We start from the raw sequence: 23085 nt of genomic DNA, 5'->3' as shown, positions 1-23085 counted from the left end.
CCTAAAATTGAACTTTAGTGGGTATATCTCTTTACACAAATACTTCTTTTTGTTTTGTTTTATTTTGAAAATTAACACATAATAATTGTACATATTTATGGGTACAATATGATGTTTTATTACATGCATACTTTGTGTAATGATCAAATCAGGGTAATTAGCGTATCTGTCACTTCATGCATTTATAATTTCTTTGTGGTGAGAACAATCAGAAACCTCTCTTCTAGCTATTTTGAAATATACATTATATTATTGTTAACTACAGTTGCCTTACTGTATTTTTAAAATTTTATTTTTATTTTCCACATACTTCTGCTTGGAAGCAGTTTTACAATTATTTGTGGGAGTATATAAAATAGGGGTTGTCTATTCAGAAGGTCCCATGACGATGGAGTTATATCAGCTTTAGCTAGTATAATAACTTAGGGCAATGGTTCTCAAACAGGGGTGACTTTGTCCCCCAGGAGACATTTGGGAATATCTGGAGACTTGGGTAATCAAAATTGAGACAGGTGCTTTTGGCATCGAGTGGGTAAAGGATGGGGACACTGCTTGGCATCCTAGAGTGCACAGAACAGCACCGACAGTAACGAGTCCTCCAGCCCAAACTGTCAATGGTGCTGAGATTAAGAAACTTGGATTTATGGATTTCTTTCTTTCTTTTTTTTGAGACAGGATTTCACTCCCATAGCTCAGTCTGGAATGCAGTGGCACAATCTTGGCTCACTGTGTTCGGGGGATCCTCCCAACTCAGGCTCCCAAGCAGCTGAGACTACAGGTGCACACCATCAGACCCAGCTAATTTTTTGTAATTTTAATAGAGAGGAGCTTTAGCCCTGTTGCCCAGGCTGGTCTCGAACTCCTGTGCTCAAGTAATCCGCCTGCCTTGGACTCTCAAAGTGCTAGGTTTGGGTCAGGCGAGGTGGCTCATGTCTGTAATCACAGCACTTTGGGAAGCCGAGGCAGATGGATCACCTGAGGTCAGGGGTTCAAAACCAGCCTGGCTAACTTGGTGAAACCCTGTTTCTACTAAAAATACAAAAAATCAGCCAAGTGTGGTGGCGGGTGCCTGTAAGCCAGCTACTGGGGAGGCTGAGGCAGGAGAATCGCTTGAACCTGGGAGGCAGAGGATGCAGTGGGCCGAGATCACACCATTGCATTCCATCACTCTTGGGAAACAAGAGTGAAACTCCATCTCAAAGAAAAAAAAAAGTGCTAGGATTACAGGCATGAGCCACCATACCTGGCTGGTTTTCTGAAACTATATCAGATAGTGTACAGGATCTTTGGGAAAGCAGAGAGCTTGGTGAAATGCACAAGCACAACCCAGACTGCTCCAGGAATCTTTCTGATGCTGCCATCCCATGCCTTTAAGGACTAGACGCCGGAAGCCCTCCTGGGCAGGGGCATGATTATTGATCCTTACTGTGCAGAGAAGGACATGGAGGTACACTTGTCTTGACACAAGCTTGAGTCTGTCCTAGTCCATGCTTTCCTGGACTCCCACACTCTTCCTTTTGTAGGACGTCTGTTTGGAAAAAAATCACTAATAACCTGACTGAATGACTTGTAAGTCCTAGCAAGTAATAGAATGGCATTTGTCTCTTTTATCCAAATTGGTAATGTTTTGAAAGATTTTATGACTTTAAGGTAGTCATTTTGTCTAGACATATTTCTGTGTGGGGAGGTGTTATATATTTATGCACATATCGGCTATTTAATTTTTAGATAATTCAAGAATATATTATCATCATAGAAAACATCAGACAATAAAGAAGTACACAGAGAAAAAAGTGAAAATGCCATTTAAACCCCTCTCCCTCTTCACTTCCAACCCCACCGCCCTTCCCAAAGGTACCTGCAGTTACATTCTGGTGTATATTCTAGATATTTGGTGTGCATATATTTTCTATGTGTTTACATGTGCTAACACGCATGTAGAAAAGGCATGGTCTTGTTTTCAGGATTTGTCTACTCCTTGTGATCATATACATTATTTTGCAACTTCCTTTCTCCATTCCCCCTCCCACACTTTCTTTTTCTTTTAGCTTGATGTGTCTTGAAGAACTTTATACCCAGGAATGTCTGGCTTCACCTCATCCTATTGGCTGCTGCGTAGTGTGGCTTGGGACAGATATGCTGTATTCAGGCAGCTACAGAGTTGTGATCACAAGCTCTCAACCTGCTGTCAGCCTGCTGGGGTTGAAATTGTGGCTTCACCCTTTGTAAATACGTGACCTTGGACCCTTTACTTAGCTTCCCTGATGCCTGTTTTTCTCATTTGTGGCCTGGTTCTTCATCTGTTAAAAAAATTGTGAGCTTGTTGAAGTCATCCACTTCCGACAGATTAATACGATGTGCTTATACTGTAGACATCATCTACCCATTTTCCCTGGGTCTTGATATGAGAATGGATGCAGTTTGAATTGCACTGAAAGCTTATTTCTTCTTTTCTAAAATTTTCTTTTCCCTAGCAAAAGAATTCTAAGAAGATGTAGTTGAAACCCAGGTTTTGAAAATTCCGAGCTTAAAAAATTATATTTTATATAGTTTCGTAGAAAATTTTCCTTTATGACCTGCTGGCTACAGGCAGGATATCAGTTGATTCCAATGATTCTTTATTTCACCTTGGCATGTCTTTTATCAGAAATCATATGGAAACTTTTTAATTTATGGGCTTTTATTGCAATCCTCAATTCACCCTGAGTAGTCTATTATGAAGTGTTCTAGAGGTTCTTATTGTCCCTTATCAGAGAATTGTATCTCGGCGCAATTCATCTGTAGTCATTCTTCACAGAGAAAATCTTTCATATTACCTTTCTTTCATCATATAACGACAACTCTTGAATACATCATTATTCCACAATGAGCTTATAAATTATTATCATTAGGCAATTTTTCATATAATCTGATTTTATAAACTGTTTCTTTTTATTATCGTTAGAGGGGAACCAGTAAATGCATCTATCTGTTTTGATCCACCGTGATAACAGTAATAGAAAAACTAAGTAAGGACATCTTACTGAGTCGCAAACATACTGGATTTGTAATGACTTCAGACCAGGATATTCATGTGCAAATAGCCCAGCAGCATGGCCCTCTCTTATGAGTCACAGTGCCACCCATAGTGGCATCTTAATTGGTAATGCTGAGTTACTCAGATGTCTTAAACTGGATTTTTTTTTCCCCACAGAAATGAGTTTTTATTTTTATTTTTTTCTTTTTCATTTTGAGACAGTGTCTTGCTCTGTCACCCAGTCTGGAGTGCAGTGATATGATCATGGCTTACTTGAACTTCTGGGTTCAAGCAATCCTCCCACCTCAGCCTCCAGAATAGCTGGGACTATAAGCATGTATCATCACACTTGGCTAATTTTTTGATTTTTTATAGGGATGAGGTCTCACCATGTTGCCCAGGCAAGTCTTGATCTCCTGGGGTCAAGCAGTCCTCCCACCTCCGCCTCCCAAAGTGCTGGGATTACAGGATTACAGGCGTAAAACACTGTGCCTGACTTCCAGATTTGCATCTTAAAGGGCTGTTCCATTGAAGTAAGTTTTAAAAATGTAAAATAAAATATTTTTAAATGAAGAAAAAGCCAAAGTAGATTAGTTAGGAATATGTGATTTGCTATGTGTAATGGTAACCCAAGACCCCTCACCTTCGACCTATCTGCCTCCCCAAAACCTACTTACCTGTTCTTAGAGAATGAATACTTTTTTCATATAGAAGTAGGAAGGTACATTTTTCACATATGGCTTTTAGATCAGCATTGTCCAACAGAGCTTACTGTTCTGATGATATGCATATTTATCTTCGGTTCTGTTCAGTATGGTAGTGGTGGCTGCATGTAACACTGAGCTTGTGGAATGTGGCTGGTGCTACTGAGGAACTGAATTTTAAATTTTATTTGACTTTAACACTTAAATAGTTTCACGTGGCTAGTGGCTATTGTCTTGGATAGTGCAGTTTTAGGTTGTCCTTAGTTGTAGTATGTATATTCTGTGTTACTGCTTGTTTCCAATAGTATGGATAATTGAGAATCGACTAGCTTTTTTCCCCCCAATTCAATTAATCCTTTAGGTGATTAGGACATGTAACATTCATAAGGAAGACTTTTTTTTTTTTTTGAGATGGAGTCTCGCTCTGTTGCCCAGGCTGGAGTACAGTGGCGCAAACTCAGCTCACTGCAAGCTCCACCTCCAGGGTTCACACCATTCTCCTGTCTCAGCCTCCCGAGTAGCTGGGACTACAGGCACCTGCCACCATGCTCGGCTAATTTTTTTGTATTTTTAGTAGAGACGGAGTTTCACCATGTTAGCTAGGATGGTCACCATCTCCAGACCTTGTGATCCGCCTGCCTCGGCCTCCCAAAGTGCTGGGATTACAGGCGTGAGCCACCTCTACCGGCCAGGAAGACAATTTTTTTTGAGACAGGATCTCGCTTTGTCATCCAGGCTGGAGCACAGTGACGTGATCTCAGCTCATTGCAACCTCTGCCTCCCAGGTTTGAGCAATCCTCCCACCTCAGCCTCCTGAGTAGCTGGGACCCCAGGCAGGCGACACTGTACCTGGCTAATTTTTTTTGTATTTTTTGTAGAGATAGAGTCTGATTATGTTGCCCAGGGTGGTCTTGAACTCCTGAGCTCAAGCGATCCACTCGTCTTGGCTTCCCAATGTGCTGGGATTGCAAGTGTGAGCCACCACGCCCGGCCAGGAAGACAACAATATCACCAATAGCCAGCCTTCTCAGAGTTCTGGTTGTGTTCTCACACATTGCCTGGGTTAACTAATCAAATCTTCCCACCAGTTATGAGGGAGGTAGTCCTTTTATCTTCATTTTGCAGTTAGGGAATGAAAGAAGCACAGAGAGGTTAAGTGACTTGCTCAAGGCCACACAGCTAGTGGCTGTCCAGCTGTCCTCTTTCATATCGCATCTATGTGTGGGTTGGGCTTTCTATTTTGCTGCATTTACAAATGTGTCTACCCCTGTACTGCTTCCACATAGTTTTATTAATATTTACTAACATTTTATATTAAGTTCTGATAACTGCAGACAAGTCTCCCTCTGTGTTATTTTTCAAATTAGTCTTTATCCATTCCAGAGCCTTTGCTTGTTTATATTAGGGTCTCCCAACTTTGGTACCATTGGTACTTGGGTCTAGATTATTCTTTGTGGTAGGGTCTGTCCTGTGTGCTCTAGATGATGAACAGCATCTCTGGTCTCTGTATCTAGACTTCAGACATTGCCAAATGTCAACTGGGGCCAAAAATCACCATTGGTTATAAACTATAATTCTGTATAAATTGTAGAGTCAGTGTATCAAATTTCAGAAAGAGTTTGGTCTGACTGTTGATTGAAACCCTGTCAAATTTATAAATTAGTTTTGGGAAGAATCACTATCATTATAATATTGAGTCTTCTCAAACATGGACCCATTTCACCTCAACACCTTCTCAATCTCATTTCATATCTTTTGAAAACATTTTATAATTTTCCTCATGAAAGTTGTGTGCATCTTTTGTTAAATTTATTCCTGGGCATCTTGTAGTGTTTTGCTATGATAAAGAGATTTTTTTCTTTTCTGATTCCAAGAATAGGTCATTATTGGTATAAAAGAACATTAGTAATTTTTAATGTGTCTTGCATATGAAAATCTTCTTGAGCTCTTTTATTAATTCTAATAGTCTGCACATCTTCTAGAATTTTTTTATGTAGATAATTACATTGTCTGCAAAATAATCACAATGTTGACCCATTGTTTAACATTCTTACACCTTTAACTTCTTTTCCTCATCTCATTGCATTGACTAACACCTCCAAGAAAATGCTGAATTCTCGCAAGGACAGAGGGACACTTTCATTTTACAAGCAAAGAAACAAAGACTTGGGCCTGTCCAAGGTCATTCAGTGAATTAGAACAGAGTCAAGGCTGGATTCTAAGGTTTACAAACTCTTTTTCCTTTATTCCTTCTTGCTGCTTTTGTTTTGGTTAATTTAGTTAACATAAAAACAATTTGCTGTCAGACCCTTTTCATTTTAAACCTGTTAAAGCCCTAAAAGAAAGTTATTATTTTATTATTATAAAAGAAGTCTTTTATTACCTGCAGAGTATAATGCATCAGTGCACTGATACTGACACAAAACCTCTGTTATTTTCTCATTATAAAAGCATGTAAACTCTGTAATATCCACTAGTCTGCAAGTATGTTTCCACTTGGGAAGTGCCTGCAGTAGAGTCTTCCTGCTAGTGAGCGATATTAAGAGGATCTGAGTTCTATAATAACAATAGCTATGTTTGATGGATCACTCAAAATGAAGCAGGTACTGTGATAGATACTTTACAAGTATGCCCTCACTATGTCTTTATAACAATACTCTAAAGTGTCTATTATTATCTCTGTTTTACAGATGAGGAAACCGAGCTTCACGGTATTAGGTAATTTGCCCAAGGCCTCTTGTTTCTAAGTTTGCTGAGCCTGGACTCAGACCTGGGTTGGACACCAAAGTAAATGGCCTACTTGCTATAGATTTTGGTCACCGTTAGGTGTACACACATAAAATTAATATTGGATGAATTCAAATTCAGTTTGACGGGTCTAGGAATTAATTGTTTTCACTGCTTTAGCTTAAGCAAATGAAGTTATCTCCTAGCATTACTTCCACATAAGTACGTACAAAGTAGTAATATATTTGATTTAGTAAATGCCTCCAATATGCTGGGCACATCATGCATATTATCTCTTACATGCATAACAAATCTGAAAGGAAAGCCTTGTTAGTACCACTTTAGGGATCAAGAGACTGGGGTTCATAGAGATTTAGTAACAGCTAGTAAGTAGCACAGCCAGTTTGCACACTGCTTCTTGCACCACATCAGGCCGACCAGTTGGCTTGTGAGCCCAAAGCTGTGTTTTGGTCACACTAGATTCTCAGTTGAAAAAATATAGTCCAGCAGCTGCATTTTAAAGAATCATTTCCATCATTATTCAGTATGTGGAACCCAAGAGGGCTTCTATAAACATGAGTACATGTTCCCAGACAAAGGAGATAATATCGATGACAAACAGCCATTATCTAGAACATCTGTTAGACTGTTTCTCCTGGTTTTAAATAATGCATGGCATGCTCTAATTCAGGTGTACTCTGAAAACCCAGCAGCTTCTCCCGTGATTTCTGTGATCTCTGGGTATGATGAATGAGAATATCTGTTGATCATGGAGTACACCACTTAATCAAGCACTTTGGCTGCAGATCAAATTTTCTGTATTTTTAACTATAATTATAGCTATAACCAACATTACTTATCTTGCTTTATAATTTACATAGTGATTCCACATTCAGTGTCTCATAAGCATTTAATCCCCAAAATGGCTCTGCTCGGCAGTCATTAATATTGTCCTCACAATAGTGTTTTTGAGATTGCCCACATGTATCGACAAAGAGAGACATCCAAGAGATATTGTTCTATGAGAATAATGGATTTTTGCAATATGGTTTAATGTGATACCATTTTAGTTTAATAGTGTTCAGAAAAGAAGATGAAGGAACACGTATTAAGCAGTTAGTTGATATATCGGGGGGTAAGAATTTCGCAAAAGCTTCTTCATTCTATTTTACATAGGCCTGAATTCCTTTTATTAGTTTTTAAATTTAAATTTTATAAATGCAAATGGTTTCTTTAAATATATATTTTACACAAATACAAAGTCATACAGGTATATTGTTTAAAAAACTGTACAGTCCCATAAGGCTGGTAATAAGAGCGATATTCTACCTTGTCACCTCCCTCACCCTCACCAGTATTAGAGGGCAACAACTCTGAATTCTTATAGAGCACCGTTTTAGGGATTAGGAGACTGGGATTCATAGAGATTTAGTAACAGCTAATGAAGAGCAGAGCCAGGTTTGATATTTATTACTCCATCTCAAATTGAGTGGTTTTACTGTTATTTGTTATTGCTTGGTTTTAGATATTATATATTGACTTCCTGCTGTGGAAGATGAGGATTCAGACCCCTTCCGTAACTTCCTTCCATCCCTCATCATTCCACTGTGGTCATTTCATTAGTCAATGTGAGATATGCGCAGTATTATGACTCTAGGTCAATACCACTTGTAGCCAAGCCACACCATGTGCTTTGTAGACTTACATTTCCATTCATGTACAACCTCTCCTCCAAAGTTGGTAACAGTCTCTTTTTAAAAAACTTTTGCTTGTTATTAAAAGAAAATCACTCATTCATTTTCAAGCTTTCTGCTGGAATCTTGTTTCTTCTCAAGACGATGCAGGGCAGGGAAGGTTCAAAATTGGGACTTAGCATGGGAGGGTTATTGGCTTCACCCAGGAAAGAATTCAAGGTCAGTGGTGAGAGAAAACAACTTTTAAAAAGCAGTGCTTGGCTCATAGGCAGTGTGCCCAGCATCAGCAGTGTACACTGGCAACTGTATTTATCCCCACTTTGAATCACATGCTAATTAACAGGTGGGTTATTGAGAAGTTTCTGGAAAAGAGGCGGGAAGTTTCAGGAACCATTTAAGTTAACTTCCAGGCTGTTGCCATGGCCTGTTGCCATGGCGTTTACAGGCTGTCATGGCACTAGTGGAAGTGTCTTCATGGTAATGAGCAGTGAGGCCAACTGGAGGTTGCTTTCTTTGCTGTCTGTTGGTTTTGGGTGGCTTCTTCCCTGCATCCTGTTCTGGCTAGATCCTGCTTCCATCAGTGGGATTGTGACTCGAAAATAAGTCCTGCCAGTCTGCTACCTCAAGGATATTCAAGTATTTTGGGAGCAGCTTTATCATCTTGATGACACCCCTCCTGGGTGTCCCCATCCTCTTGTCCCAAGATTGCAGGCCTCTCTCTGGACCTGCTTCCCCCCGCCACCCTGGAAGCTCCCTGAACTGTCAGCATCTGGTTCTTTCTGTTTTTCTTTTGGGATGGATCTCACCTCGAAAGAATGTTTTCTGGATACCACATCTTTCTTTCTTGATTTACTGCCTCCACCCCTGCCATTTCCTTGCCTCTTTTCAATTTCTGCTCCTTTAAATCATTTTAGAAGGGTTTGAGGAAGGAACAGTGATCAATACTTGTATTTGATCTTCCAGGTTTAACCTGAAGTTCCCTATATTTTATGACCAGAAAAAAAAAAATAAAGTTTTTTTTCTATTAGGGTAGAGAAACCTATATTTTCAAATTTCACTACTTGAATTGCTCTGTGCCTTGTCTTCATTGTGTGGGTGCATCATTCACCAGGAACTGGTAAAATCCACATGGGGAAGCACCTCTCAAGTTGCTTTCTGCAAAAGGGCGCCTAAAAGAGACCCAAAAGTTTGGCCTGAAAAGTTGGAAAATGTCTTTATTTTATCCTTGTGCTTGTTGACAGCTTGCTGAATACAGAATTTCAGGTTGGAAACACTTTTTTTCTAGCTTTGGTGGTGTTGAGAAGTCCAAAAACATTTTGATTCTTAATCGTTTGTGTACACAGTTTTATTTTCTTTATGGAAATGTTTAGAGTCTTCTCTTTGTTTCCAATACTCTAAAATTACCAAATAATAAGCCTTGGTATAAATCTATTTTCACCTATTTTGAAGAATATTTGATAGGGGATTGCAACCTGGAGACTCATGTCTTTCAGTTCTGGTAAACCTTATTGAGTTATTTATTTACTCGAAAAAATAATATTCTCCTCTCTATGTTTTCACTCTTGAACTTTCATTGGTGGTTATTGACCCTCCTGGACTGATCTTCTAATTTTAAAGGTATTTTAAAGTTTAAGTTCTATGTCTCCTATTTTTTTTTTTTAAAGAGCTTTTGTTAACTATACTTCCCAAACTTCTGCTGAGTTTTTTTTCTACTATCACATTTTTAATTATTCTTTTAAGAGACAGAGGCTTGCTACGCTACCCAGGTGGAGCGCTACCCAGGTGGAGTGCAGAGGCTATTCACAGGTTTGATCATGCAGTGCACTGTGGCCTTGGACTCCCGGCCTCAGGTGGTCTCCCAGCCTCAGTCTCCGCAGTAGCTGGGACTACAGGCATGCACCACCATGCCCAGCATATCTTTCAATTCTTAAGAGCTCGTTTTTTGTTCTCTGACTGTTCCCTTTCTACAGAATATTGTTTTAGGTTCATTGATATAGTAGCTTCTTTTGATTTCTCTGAAAATATTAATGACACTTTTTTGGTATAATTTTTGTCTTTCTACATGGGCTCTGTTTCTTCTAATTTACTTTTTTTCTGTTTTCTCTTATGGGGGATCTACTTCTTGCTAGAGCTTTTCTTATAAGTCTGGGGATCCTTAGCTGTCTACTCAAATTTAAAAGTGGAGCACTGAAAAGCAGATTGGAAATTTTGTGCATATAGTTGAGGCTCATCACTTATGAGTTCCACTGTGTGGTAATCTTTTCAGGTCATCGTAGGAGAACTCTTGATGTCAGGATCTAGGTCCTTTCTCCTGTATTGGTCAAATTTCCCAGAGAATAATCTTCTCACTTTCCTTTGGGCAGTATATTTATTGACCAGTGAGTCTGGGGGTAAATAGGTTTGAGAGTTCCGGTACTCAGTGTGGAAATTCCATAGAATGAACTATTTGTAGTATGGACACCTGTCCTCCCATGTGCCTGATATCCCCCAGTCCAGAAACGTTCTACTTTATCTCCAGGAGAGTCAAGCTCAGTCTTCTAACACAGTGAGGGAGACGCAGCTCTCTGGAAGTGTGTCTTCCTCCATAGGTTTGCATCCAATTCCCCTACGTTTAATTCAGGCCCAGCTGGTCTCCCATTCTCTGGAGTAGGTGCCTCCAGAATTGTAGACTTCATGGGTTCTTAGGTTTTGCTTCTGGGCACTCCCATTACCAGGTTAGAGTTATCTTTCTCAGGTGTGCATAAGTAAGTCTATTATTTGTTGCAACTCCTTCATCTGCTCTCTACGACCTCCCCAAATTTTGTCACTGCTGTCAGCATTTTGATGCTGCTCTCAGGCAGCATCAATTCACCAGGCACAGATCTGAACAATCCTGGAAATGAACTCCTAGACTCCATTTAAGCATCCCCAGTTGACACCACGTGAAGCAAAGATGATGTTCCCCACTGGTCCAGGTTGACATGCCAGATTCATAAACTAAATAAATGATGTTTTTAAAAAGCCACCACATTTTTGAGTGGTTTATTTATGCCACAGTAGATATGTGGGAACAGACGGGCAGCACAGCATCTGCCGTTTAGTCGTACTTGGTGAAAGCTCACAGCGATTATTATTACTAATATTATTCTCATTGTTTAAACTGCATTCTTCCCTCCTGACCACAGATGAAGATATTCAGATACTGGACCGAAAAAGTCAGAAGACAGAAATCTTTTTGGAGATTTCTCTACAGACCCTTAATGAAAAATGTAGGATTCTGACTCATGACTACAGTTTAGTGCCCATGGAATTATAAAAGCAGAAAGGGTTCCATGTTCCTGTCTTACCAATTCCTCATCTTTACATTGGCAAACATGCAAACTACTCAAACGTGATATTTTCTCCTGCTATCAGAGCTTTTAGAGGGGAGGAGCTGCAACTTATTCTTCTAGGGGCAGGGAAGCCCCTAAAAATCTCCCATGACTCCATGGGAAAGCTGAAGGAAGTTTGAACTGAATTGTTGGTCCAGTAAGGTACCCTGGACCAATGCAGGGGAACCCCGAACACCGAGATGATGATCAAGGTGGCACGGACTGCATCATGGGGATTCTGAGGACAGAGTTAGTCAGACTTCAGGGTTCTATTCACCATCTCTCCTGTGAATGAAGCAACCTCTGGCTGGGGTTCCTTTCACAATAAACATCGATAAGCTTGTAGATAGCTATTTTGTCTTCTTTTTCCGGGCTTGTTATGCAAACTCAACTTTCTTCATTGCTCTTTGCCAAATCTCCCCAACTGTTTTTTCCACACACACTTTAAAGTGAGAAGACTAAATCTAGACACAATTAGAGCTCAATCAAGCTTGCTTAACACAAAAGAGGCTGGTCCTTGACCCCCACATTTCATACATGTGCAGGTGCTCCTAAGGGTATCATCCTCACATGCTTTCTTTATAACTTTTATTGAGCTTAGGGTCCACTATGACTCCAAGATTTTTTCTATTCCCTGATATCTGTGCTCTTTTTTCTTCCTCCCAGTTTTTACTGGTTGGCATAGTGTAGCCAATCCCAATTAATACACTTGGCTGACAGGGCCCTCCCTGATTCTTACCGCTTTCCTGGCTTAATCTTACCATTCTCCCTCTTATTCATTATATTCTTGGTATATTGGCCTTCATTCAGTTTTTTAGCCCAGTTAGCTCTTTTCTTTTTCTTTTTATTGTTCAATGTGCCTGGCATTCGGTAATCTGTAGCAAATGCAGTCAGTGCCCCATTCATATCCCCTTAGCATTCACTATCAATGGCTTCCTCCTCAAGCATATATGCACATCTCCACCTGGGGCTTCCTGGGGCTTGGCAAGCAAGCTCTACTGTGGGTAGGGAGGGCTGGAGGTGGGGATTGGGTGGAGTGGGGCGGGGGGAGAAGGAAAGGGTTGATCCATTGGAAGCAGCTCTCAAGCATGATGGATGGGAATTTGTGGATCAATAATCCACCTTCATGTTCCACACCATCTCCCCAAATTCCCAAGCTGGAAGGACTGTGCCTCCATTGCTCATAGCACTATCTTGCTCATTGGCACTCTTCCCTGCCTTATTTCCTCACTCCCCTACCCATGTTTCTTGAAGTCATCTCCCAAATAATTACTTACACTCCAATCCTTGCCTCAGATCTAAGACATGGGGTTTATTGTATGTTTGTGGTTATTATTAACAGCAGAATGGCTATGGTAAAACAAAATGCCTCAACCAGGCACCTCACAAGATGCCACCAGCTTCAGTTCATAGAAGGTGTTTTGCAGTTGAAATACCTAGTTATACTCTGACAGGGTTCACATTCATTCATTCAGCCATTCAGCAAATATTGATTGAGTGCTTACTCTTAGCCAGAGGTAGGGATTTCGGCATCAGAAGTGGCTGCAAGTGGTTGCAAATCCGAATTAGAATTACTGCTGGGAAAAGAGGAAGGTAGCCCTAATTCCGGGGAAACAGAAAGGCAGCCCTAATCCCTTCCCACTCCACTCTGACTCCATTTCCCTTTCCCTCCCCTCAGCATTCTGGCTGCTCCTTAAACAGAACTCAGTCAGCTCCCCTCTGAAGTTTTCCACCTTCTTCATGAGATCTTCAGACCTCAACCCCTTTCTTTAACAGCTGCTCCTCCAATCCCTTAGCCTGAACTAGTTCCTCAGGGTGAATCAGCTTATTTCCTCTATCCCCTCTTCTAAGCATTTAGTTTCACCCTCCTCTGCTTTGGCATCACCTATTACCTAGCTATGTCCTAGACTATGGCACGGCACATGCCTACTTGGAAATGTGTCTCCCTTTCTAATTCGCAATAGACATACATGGCAGCTGTTGTTGCCATACCTGTATCCCACTGCCCTTACCACTTTGGGGGCACACTGACCTGATTTCCAGCTGGCTGCACCTGCATTTGTTGATCTGAACTTGACTTCCCACCTGTGCAGCGATCACCCGCAGGGATGGTAGACTTGATCACAGGCCCTTTCAAGGCTGCTTCCTTTGCCTATCCCGCCTCCTTATCCCTCTACCGATGTTCTCTTCACCTTCCAAATAAACCACCTGTGGTTGAATCCTTAATTTAGAATCTGCTTCTGGGTTAGCCCAAACAAAGATTTAGTTTTAAATTTATAGTTAATTTTAAGCAAAATATATGGATTTCTATTTCTTGTTCCATCAAGTACAGACACTATATCCTAATACTTTTTTATTTTATTTTACTTTAAGTTCTGGGATACATGTGTAGAACATGCAGGTTTGTTACATAGGTATACATGTGGCATGGTGGTTTGCTGCACCCATCAACCCATCATCTAAGTTTTAAGCCCTGCATGGATTAGATATTTGTCCTAATGCTCTCCCTTCCCTTGCCCCCCATCCCCTGACAGGCCCCAGTGTGTGTTGTTCCCCTCCCTGTGTCCATGTGTTCTCATTGTTCAACTCCCACTTATGAGTAAGAACATGTGGTATTTGGTTTTTTTGTTCTTGTGTTATTTTGCTGAGGATGATGGTTTCCAGCTTTATCTATGTCCTTGCAAAGGACATGATCTCATTCTTTTTATGGCTGCATAGTATTCCATGGTGTATATGTGCCACATTTTCTTTATCCGGTCTATCATTGATGGACATTTGGGTTGGTTCCATGTCTTTGCTATTGTGAATATTGCTGCAATAAACATATGTGTGGATGTGTCTTTAGTAAAATGGTTTATATTTCTTTGGGTATATACCCAGTAGTGTGATTGCTGTGTCAAATGGTATTTCTGGCTCTAGATTCTTGAGGAATCGCCACACTGTCTTCCACAATGGTTGAACTATTCAGAACTTGTTATCGGTCTATTCAGGGATTTGACTTCTACCTGGTTTAGTCTTGGGAGGGTGTATGTGTCCAGGAATTTATCCGTTTCTTTTAGATGTTCTAGTTTATTTGCGTAGAGGTGTTTATAGTATTCTCTGACGGTAGTTTGTATTTCTGATTCTTTTCAGTCTAAGATCAGATATTTCACCCCCTTTCTCTTCCACCAGTTCTCTATTTTTCTATATGTATTTCTAGTTCTGTCTTCACTTTTACAGTGTTTACGTTGCTAACATTTACATTCTGTAATAACATTTGAATAATCTTGGTTTTTTTTTTCCCTGTAAGTTGGTTCTAAAAGTTGAAAACCAATAAACTAAGTGTACATTATTATGCCTTTATATCTACCTTGAATTGCAGGGCCAAGTGGATTTGCCTTTTCTTCTTCATGAGTTCCATGCCAAGAATCCTACATCACTCAAAGGAGGATGTTTCTAGCACCAAGGGCAAACAGAGTCCCCTTTTTACCCACCATTGATTTCTCACAATCATGTCACAGTGTAGTCTGTTTCGCAGTGGAAGCTTGATTCTCTTGCGCAATTTTGTTTCCCTAGTACTCCTCCTCTTATCCCAGGTTTTGCTTTCTGCAGTCAGTTACCCACAGTCAACTGTTTTTATATTTTGAGAAAGAAAGAGAACACACTTACACACTTACCTAATTTTTATTACAATATATAGTTACATTTTTTCTATTTTATTATGAGTTTTTGTTGTCAATCTTTTACTGTCCCTAATTTATAAATTAAGCTTTATTATAGGTATGTATAGAAGAAATAGTATACATTGGGTTTAGTACCATCTGTGGATTCAGGTATCCACTGGGGTTCTTGGAACACATTCCCTGAGAATAAGGAAAAACGACTATATATATATTTTTTCTTGTAGAGATGTCACCACGCCACAGCTATTTTTAAACTTCTTACTGATTCTATCAGTTGGTTTCATCCCAGTCTTTCATGAATATATTCTTTGTGGAGCCTACGTATTTTCTATTTTGATTTGGATTTTTGCTTTATAGACCTACTTTACAACTTTCACTCTTGCGTTTCTCTTAGCTGCACTTTAGGGCTTATTCTACTGTTTTTTGTATGCGACTCTTTCAGTCTATTAATTTTTATTCTTCTTTTGTTGTGGCACAGCCTTAAGTAATTTCTGTGAAAAAGATATTAGGAGATTTATTTTCTGAGTCCTTGAATTATTAAAAATGTGTTTATTTTATCTTAGATTTAATAATAGTTTGGTTGGGTATAAAATTCTTGCATACATTAATTTGAGTATAAAATTATTGTAAATTAATTTTCTGATAGAAACTTGAGTACTTTTCTGCATTGGCTAATAACACCCAGTATTGTTGATCTTAGTATGAGCCTCAATCCTTTGTATATGCCTTAAGTTTTCTGTCTTTAAGCATTTTATATTTTTGTTATATCCTTGGGATTCTGATATTTCATAACTATGTACACAGTTCTGAATCCTTTTTCACTCATTTTGCTGGCATGCTGTGGGCCATTTAAAGATGTAGATTCAGATTAAATTCTCTGGCAGCCTTTCTTCTCTTATTGCATGTCTTTGATAATCCCCTCTCCACTACCCCTGTGCCCCTGCATTTCATCTGAAACTGCTAATGCTCAGATCATTTTCCTGAATTGATTCTCTGTGCATTGTACCTTCTCTATTATGATTTTGACCATTGTATATTTGCTCTGGATTCTAGGAAATTACCTTGACAATATTTCTCAACATTTACATCTGATTTTCAAAACCAGAAAACCTATTTTTAATTTCCCAGAGCTCTTTCTTATTTTTTGTTCAAGTTTTAGAACATTTCATTCTTGTATTGTAGATGTGATATAATCTCAAAATCCTTCTGAAGTCATTAATTAGAGTGTTTTTTGTTTTTTTTTTTTTCTTAATTTCTTCTTTGGTTGCCTGAATTGTGTTTGTTTCCTTTGGTGGTGTTTCGTTCTGTTTGTTTGGTGCTTCTGCTTCATGTAGTAGTTAGCATTCTCCATATTCCTGGTGATCTGTTTCGGTGTTCATTTTTAAGAAGGAAGACGTGGATCCATTTTTCTAGGTAGCTGGTGTGCACTTTTGCTGCTATTAGTTGCGTGGTTTGGGTGAAGCACCTGCATGAGGGCAGGGCTAACTGACTGGATAGGCTTCACATTAGGGAGAAGAGGCAGGGAAGGAGGTTTTGGGCCCAGGGACCCCCGAATGCCAGAATGAGGAGTGCATGGCCATGGGTGTTGGTACACACTCTAGGAGTCCTGGCTCCTGACTCCTAGAAAGCGTGTTCAATTTAGAAGAGAAAGCTTTGTTGTCACTGTTGTCTTTCTCTTCCCCAGGAGCTAGAAGAACAAGCTGGGTGGGCAGCCTGCCCTCTTTGTGCTCAGACTTGGAGGAAAAGTAGGGCAGGGTGTAAGAAATGAATGGTGCAGTAGGTTGGGAGTAGGTTTTTAATTCCTCTCCTATTTTGCAGTCCCTTTTCCTCAATTGCTCAGTCCTGGTCTGCTGGCTGCGGAGCCTGTGTCCTGCTGGCAGGGTGGCCCTTTCCCTGCGGTCCCCTCTTGTGCCTTCTGAGCCACCGTTTCCCTCACACAGGCTTGTTCATCAGTACACTCTGGCCACTCAGGCCCTAGCGTTATTTTTTAGAAACCTCTCATCCTTTGCTTTTTGGTTTCCCTACTGCTATCCTTTGCTCTTAAGAGATTTTTATTCTTTGATTCCTCCATGTTCAAGGTGTCTTAGGAGAAGAGGAAGACAAATAGTATGTCCTGTCTCTATCTACAATTTGCCCCTTTTTGAGATTTCTACTTTAGGTTAATTTTCCTGGTATTAGAATAAGTCCTGCAATTTTGACCAAGCCCAGGTATGGGAAATAATTTGGTGTTCCTTTCAGCTGATGTTTCAATATTTGTTAATTTGAGGAGAGGTGTCCACGAGGGGTGCTGGGCAGCAATGGCTGGTGGTGGCTTGGTGGGTCCCTGGCTGTCCCAGGTGACTGTGCCCAGTCCCTAACTCACAGGCCCCAGTCCATCAAACAAAAGCCGGTTCTTAGCCAGCACCAGCCACTCTAGGTAGAAGTTCATTAACCACCGGTAGTTACCTAAGCTTGACCCCTGGGAACTCTGATTCCCTACCCCTGGAAGCTTATTTTAAAATATCTCCTTTGCCCACACTAGGTGAGACATGCTCTGCTGAATGCAGTTTTCTTCATGTGACTCTATTTCCAGTGGCGTTTGGGCATCTCTCACGGAGAGTTCTCTCATCCACCGGCACCTCTGTGCAGGTGGCTTTCCAGGAGAGCCCAGCTGGGAGCACAATTCGGGAGAGTTTCAGAGCCTTCTTTCTGTGCCCAGCAGAGCCACTCTAAGATCCACTGGCGCTGGGACTGCACCCACTCTTGGCTGCCTTTCCAGGCCATTCAGCAGCCCATTGTTTGCCACAGCCACACTCGAGTCTCTCGGGCTGTGCCCATTTCCAGCAACTCTGAGCGGGGTCACCAATTAAAGGAGGAAACAAAACGTTTCCTGAGCCGGCGGCCTCCGGCTGGCTCTGCTTCCTGTTGCTGTGTGAGTGCGGGGCTCCCGCGTTGCCCACGGCTCCCACCGTTCTCCATGTGTGTCCCTCTCCACTTCTTCTTTATTCCTCATTAGCTTTGGTTTCCTCTCTCCCCCTCCCTCTTTTACATGTCTGTTATTTCCAACCCTTTAGCCACACAAAATGAGGGGTGCCCTTTTCCTGTTGCCTCGGGAGTCACTCCTCCCTCGGCCGTCACCTGCGGATGCCGGGCCATGGCACTCGGCCACTTCTCGGCCACAATGGGAGCTCTCAGAGCCGGGCGGCGCAGCCTGGGCCTGGTGCCAACATGCCACAGCGAGGCAGCTCGGCCTGCAGAGGGGCGTGAGCCTGGCAATCAGACCCTCGCAGAGCCGCCACCGACTTGCTGTGGGGTCTGGGGCAAGTCACTTGACCTCTGCTTAGCTCCTGGTCCCAGAGAGGAAGTGAGGATGGCTTCCCTGGGATGCTGGAGGAATTCCCAATGAAGGCAGGACGCCTCCTGGCCCAGGCCTGCAGACCCACTGCCAGCCTCTTGGATGAATGGTTTTGTGCATGCTCTCAGACAGAAACACACACACACAAATACACATGCACATATGTAGACACACATGCAAGCATACATATATTCATGCATTCATATATGTACTCACAGACATAAACATAAATACATATGCACACAGATATACATACATTTACACACAAGCACACATGAACAACCAATGCAGACACAAACGTGCACACTCAGGCACATAAATATCCCCACACCCACACAAGCACATATACAGACATACACACTTTTTATACCCTTAACACACACAATTGCAGACTTATTCTTATACAAAATATGCACGTACACATACACACATTTACACACAGACATACACAATCACAGACAAATGCATGTTCACCATAATCAAGGTTACATATAAGAGTGTGTATATGAGTGGGTTTCCCAATGAAACAAATATAAGCCAAATAAAATTTCAACTTCTCTTTATGGAAACGAAACAAACAGCTTGAAATCTCTGGGATTTCGTCTGTTCTTTCCTTGTCATACGTGTCAAAAGTCCATGGCCTGTGTGTGCTAGTCACTGTGCCAGGCACAGTGAGGCATATGACAAACAGCTGATGTGGCCTCAGGCCTTGAGGGACTTATGGGCTCTTCGGGGAACACAAGCCAATGACTCAGGGCACTGATGTGCTAACACACTCGGGTAGGGAGCTTATGGGACGGTCCAGCTGTGGTACAAAAGGTGGAATGTTGCATGTGGCCAGAGGAGGAGGATCAAGGAGGGCTGCATGGAGGCAGAGGCTCTTGATCTGGATGACTCCACCAGGTCAGGGTGGAACACTTTAGCTGGGCTTGGTATCAGAGCCACAGACAATGACTCTGACTCCAGACATGCATGTGGAATGTGTGGGAAAGAGCAAAGGGTCCCATCAATTCATTCTTCTTTGAAGAGGTGGCTTCAAGTGCCTGCCATGACCACAAGGGTTGGGGGATTCTCAGCTACATCTGGGCCACCGCAGGCATCAAAGCTGGAGAAACAGAGCTGACTGCCACTCGAGCACATTCACACCTAGACACTCTCAGTGAACTGCTTGCACATTTTTCTTCTGTAGCTGTGTATCTGTGGTGATAGACTGTATTTTTTAAAGGCAGTTGCATCAGTATTTTTGTTCCACATGCTCTTCCAGAACCTTGCCTCATTTCAACCAAGAGGTGGAGTCTGTTTCCCTCCCCTTGCACCAGGGTAGGACTTTGTTGACTACCTTGGTGAATAGAATGTGTGACCTTGGGGCTATGCCATGGAAGGTGGTAGTGTTTCCTCATGGCTGTCTCTTTGGGTCAAGCGCCTTGGGAGCCTGGCACACGTGGGAAGTCCAACTGTCCTGAAGGTGCTGTGCTGGAGAGATCATGTGGAGAGACCACGCAAGGACAGAGAGAGATGCTGGGGTCAGGGATAAGCCCCTGCTGGTCCAGCCCCAGCTGTTTGCATCTCCCCAGGGCTGGCACCAGCCATGAGCGAGGGGCTTTCTGATGACTCCATTCCAGCCTTTGGGCTGCCCAGCTGATGCCTGGTAGAGCAGAGATGCACTCTTCCTACAGAGCCCTATGCAAATGGCATCTTCAGGAACCAAACAAACTTGCTGTTGGCTTAAGCCACCAAGTTTTGTGGAGGTTTGGTACCCAGCAACAGACAATTAGGAGCATCAGTTCAAGCAAATGTTTGATCATGTTTGCCCTTGAGGGCTGAGACAAACCTTGGGAAATCTTAGTTACTCTTGGAGGTCTTATTCAAAAGGCAGTCTTCATATGTGTACTTTTAAAAATTGCACTCCTCTTGGAACACTGGAGAGGAAAAATCCAAAGGATCCGAGGTGCCTCTTTACAGGCAGGTGGCTTTATCTAAACACGATCATACAAACCACCTGCTGTCCTGCCTTTTCATGAACTTGGCTTCTTTTCTACCAGGTGTAGGGAACCCAGCCATTCAGCATAAACAACAATTTCCTTGGGCTTAGAAAGTCTAATGAAATGAAAGTGACAATCCTGGCATATTTGGGATTAGTCTTTGAATCCGTATGGTTCATTCTGTAAGGCATACTGACCTCCCACACTAGCAAAGGGGACAGCCCCTTACAGCCAGGGATCTCTAGAATGGAGAGTCGCCTGTTCCATCTGCTTCATGATACATGAAGTTACTTGAATGTACCTGCTAGTCAAGTCATAGGAAGTTAAGAGACAGAGAGAGGACATCTTGACTTAAAAATACATGTTTAAAAGCATTTCCAATCCACCATAGGTGAGCATTTTCATAAAATACAATAACAGGCTGAGTGTGGTGGCTTACTCCTGTAATGCCAGTGCTTTGGTGGCCAAGGAGGGGGGGATCACTTGAGACCAGGAGTTTGAGACTGCAGTGAGCTATGATGGCAACCCTGCACTTCAGCCTGGGCTACAGAGTGACTCTGTCTCTAAAACAATAAAAATAAAAATACAATGCAATAACAATGAATTACTAAGAAAATGAAATAAAAATATACACTAAAATTCAAGCCTAAAGTTATTATTGGATTTAACAGACCTAAAGTTACTTTGCTTAATTAGGTATCAAAGTCTCCAAGTGGTTGCCCTCCAAATCTCCACCGATCTCACTGCAGATCAGCACAAATCCTCCGTGCACCAGCTCAGATGCCCAGGACCACCCACTGACTAGCACAGGTCTAGAGAGCAAACAGAAGCTATTTTTAGGAAGGCAGGGTTGGAATGGGAAAGGTGCGAAGGAAAAAAGCCGTAAATCTGTGGCACCCAGCTGTAAGAAGTAAGAGCAGTGGGCTGTCTTCAGCAGGGGAAACGCCAAGACAGAGAATGTTAGGGTTCCATACAGACTGACTTGGTTCACTCTTTGTTTTTTAGCCTGAGGTTGATCTTAAGATCAGATAAGAGTCTCCACTGGAGAGAGGGTGGTCAGGGCACGCGGATTTGTAACTTCTGGCATTCTGGCAGAGACTGGTATTAGGGCTCCCTTAATTAAAAGCAGATTCTCTTTCCAGTCCTTCAGAGACACCAAGTAGGCTTCAAAGAGCCTGGCCAAGCACACAGTCCTCACCCCATGGTATTCTTCTTGGACGTTTGAACCTTGGAGTTGCAGGAATTCTGAGGATGCTTCAGCATGTGTGTGTGTGTGTGTGTGTGTGTGTGTGTGTGTGTGTGTATATATGTATGTGGTGTATGCCAGTCCAGTATGTAGCAATCAACTTCCATGGTGGCATGACACTTGTAGCATGGCTGACGGATATGTCCTTTCCTTCTTGGATAGTGTCTGTTCTAACATGTCATCTGGGATCCCTTGGAATCTTCATGTATAGAACCGGTTGCTGCCTCATTGAGTTGGTGGGCACAGAATAGCTCCTGGTTGGCAGCATGGGTTGTGCAGAAGGACGGGCCCTGCAGGTAAATCACAACAGATCTCGGCCATGTTTGCAAGTATGTTACTTAAAAATGTCCAATTCTAATGCATTTAAGAGTTTTCAGGATTCATGTCATTTTCACCCATCTTGCATTCTGCTGTGCTTTCTTGGGTGGAAGGGAAAAGCATAGCCTTACAATTCACAGGCCTCACCCATGTCGTTTCTCACCATTATTGCATCCCATGGCCCTCAAATCTTGCTCACGTTTTGTTACCACTTATAGCAGTTTGGCGTTATTACAGAGTTTCAAATCCCAACATTTTTGGGGGGAGCATTCATAAAAATCTCATATAACGTTTATGCCAGTTTAATAAAATATGATGATACCCAGCAATTTCACTTTCATCATTCACACCAAAGGAATATTTGTACACATGCACGAGGCAGTATGTGAAAGGACATACGTTATGGCAATTTCTGGAAAAACACAAATTTAGAAAAGCCCTAAATAGCCACCAAAAGGGGGATGGACAGATAAACTCAGATTCAGTCACACAGTGGGATACTCTCCAGCGGTAAAAAGCACGAGACATATCTGTAAGTGGGAACATGGAAGGGTCTCAAGATGCACTGTTGACCGAGGAAAGCGATTTCCAGATAATACAGGCAGCACGATAGCACTGCCGAAGGAAACAGAACCTCATAAACTACAAGCGTGACCACAGGTTTTCTAAGGGTACATACCTCATAGAAAATAATTTGTAGTGCACCATCCAAAATGATGACAGTATCTCCTGTAGTAGGAGAGGAGGAAACCGAGAGCGGTGGTGCTCAAAGGGGATTTTTAGCCTTACTTGTAATTCTTGGAGTTTTTTTTTTTTTTTTTTTTTAATGAGGAAACATTACTCATGTCTTATTTATGTAGTAATAAAATGTCAGAAATCCGGGTACACTGATGAACATGGCTATCACCCCTGGCAATGTCTATCTGAGTAAAGGCCAAATAAAGATGAGAGAAAGAGACAAGAGCGCTCACAGAGTAGTGCTCAAGGCCGGGGCCCATGACTCCAACTGCCAGAGCCTCCAGCTACAGCTCCACCCCACAACCCACCGGGCT

At 41.8% G+C, this 23085-nt stretch overlaps 2 long non-coding RNA genes across 2 annotated transcripts in view; one reads left to right on the top strand and one right to left on the bottom strand.

The window, feature by feature from the left end:
- The window catches only part of LOC104666939, a 43200-nt gene that overhangs the window by 18109 nt on the left and 2006 nt on the right, over positions 1-23085 (top strand). The window contains exon 2 of the long non-coding RNA XR_748618.2: positions 21878-22011. This is a non-coding gene — a long non-coding RNA (uncharacterized LOC104666939). The remainder of the gene's footprint in view (positions 1-21877; positions 22012-23085) is intronic.
- The window catches only part of LOC104666940, a 93106-nt gene continuing 90566 nt past the window's right edge, over positions 20546-23085 (bottom strand). The window contains exons 4-5 of the long non-coding RNA XR_748619.2: positions 21668-22005; positions 20546-21032 (exon numbers count right to left, since the gene is read on the bottom strand). This is a non-coding gene — a long non-coding RNA (uncharacterized LOC104666940). The remainder of the gene's footprint in view (positions 21033-21667; positions 22006-23085) is intronic.

The sequence above is a fragment of the Rhinopithecus roxellana genome, chromosome 13 (assembly GCF_007565055.1).
Source record: "Rhinopithecus roxellana isolate Shanxi Qingling chromosome 13, ASM756505v1, whole genome shotgun sequence".
NCBI classification, from domain to species: Eukaryota; Metazoa; Chordata; class Mammalia; order Primates; family Cercopithecidae; genus Rhinopithecus; species Rhinopithecus roxellana.
This window is presented reverse-complemented; position numbering and strand designations above follow the sequence as displayed.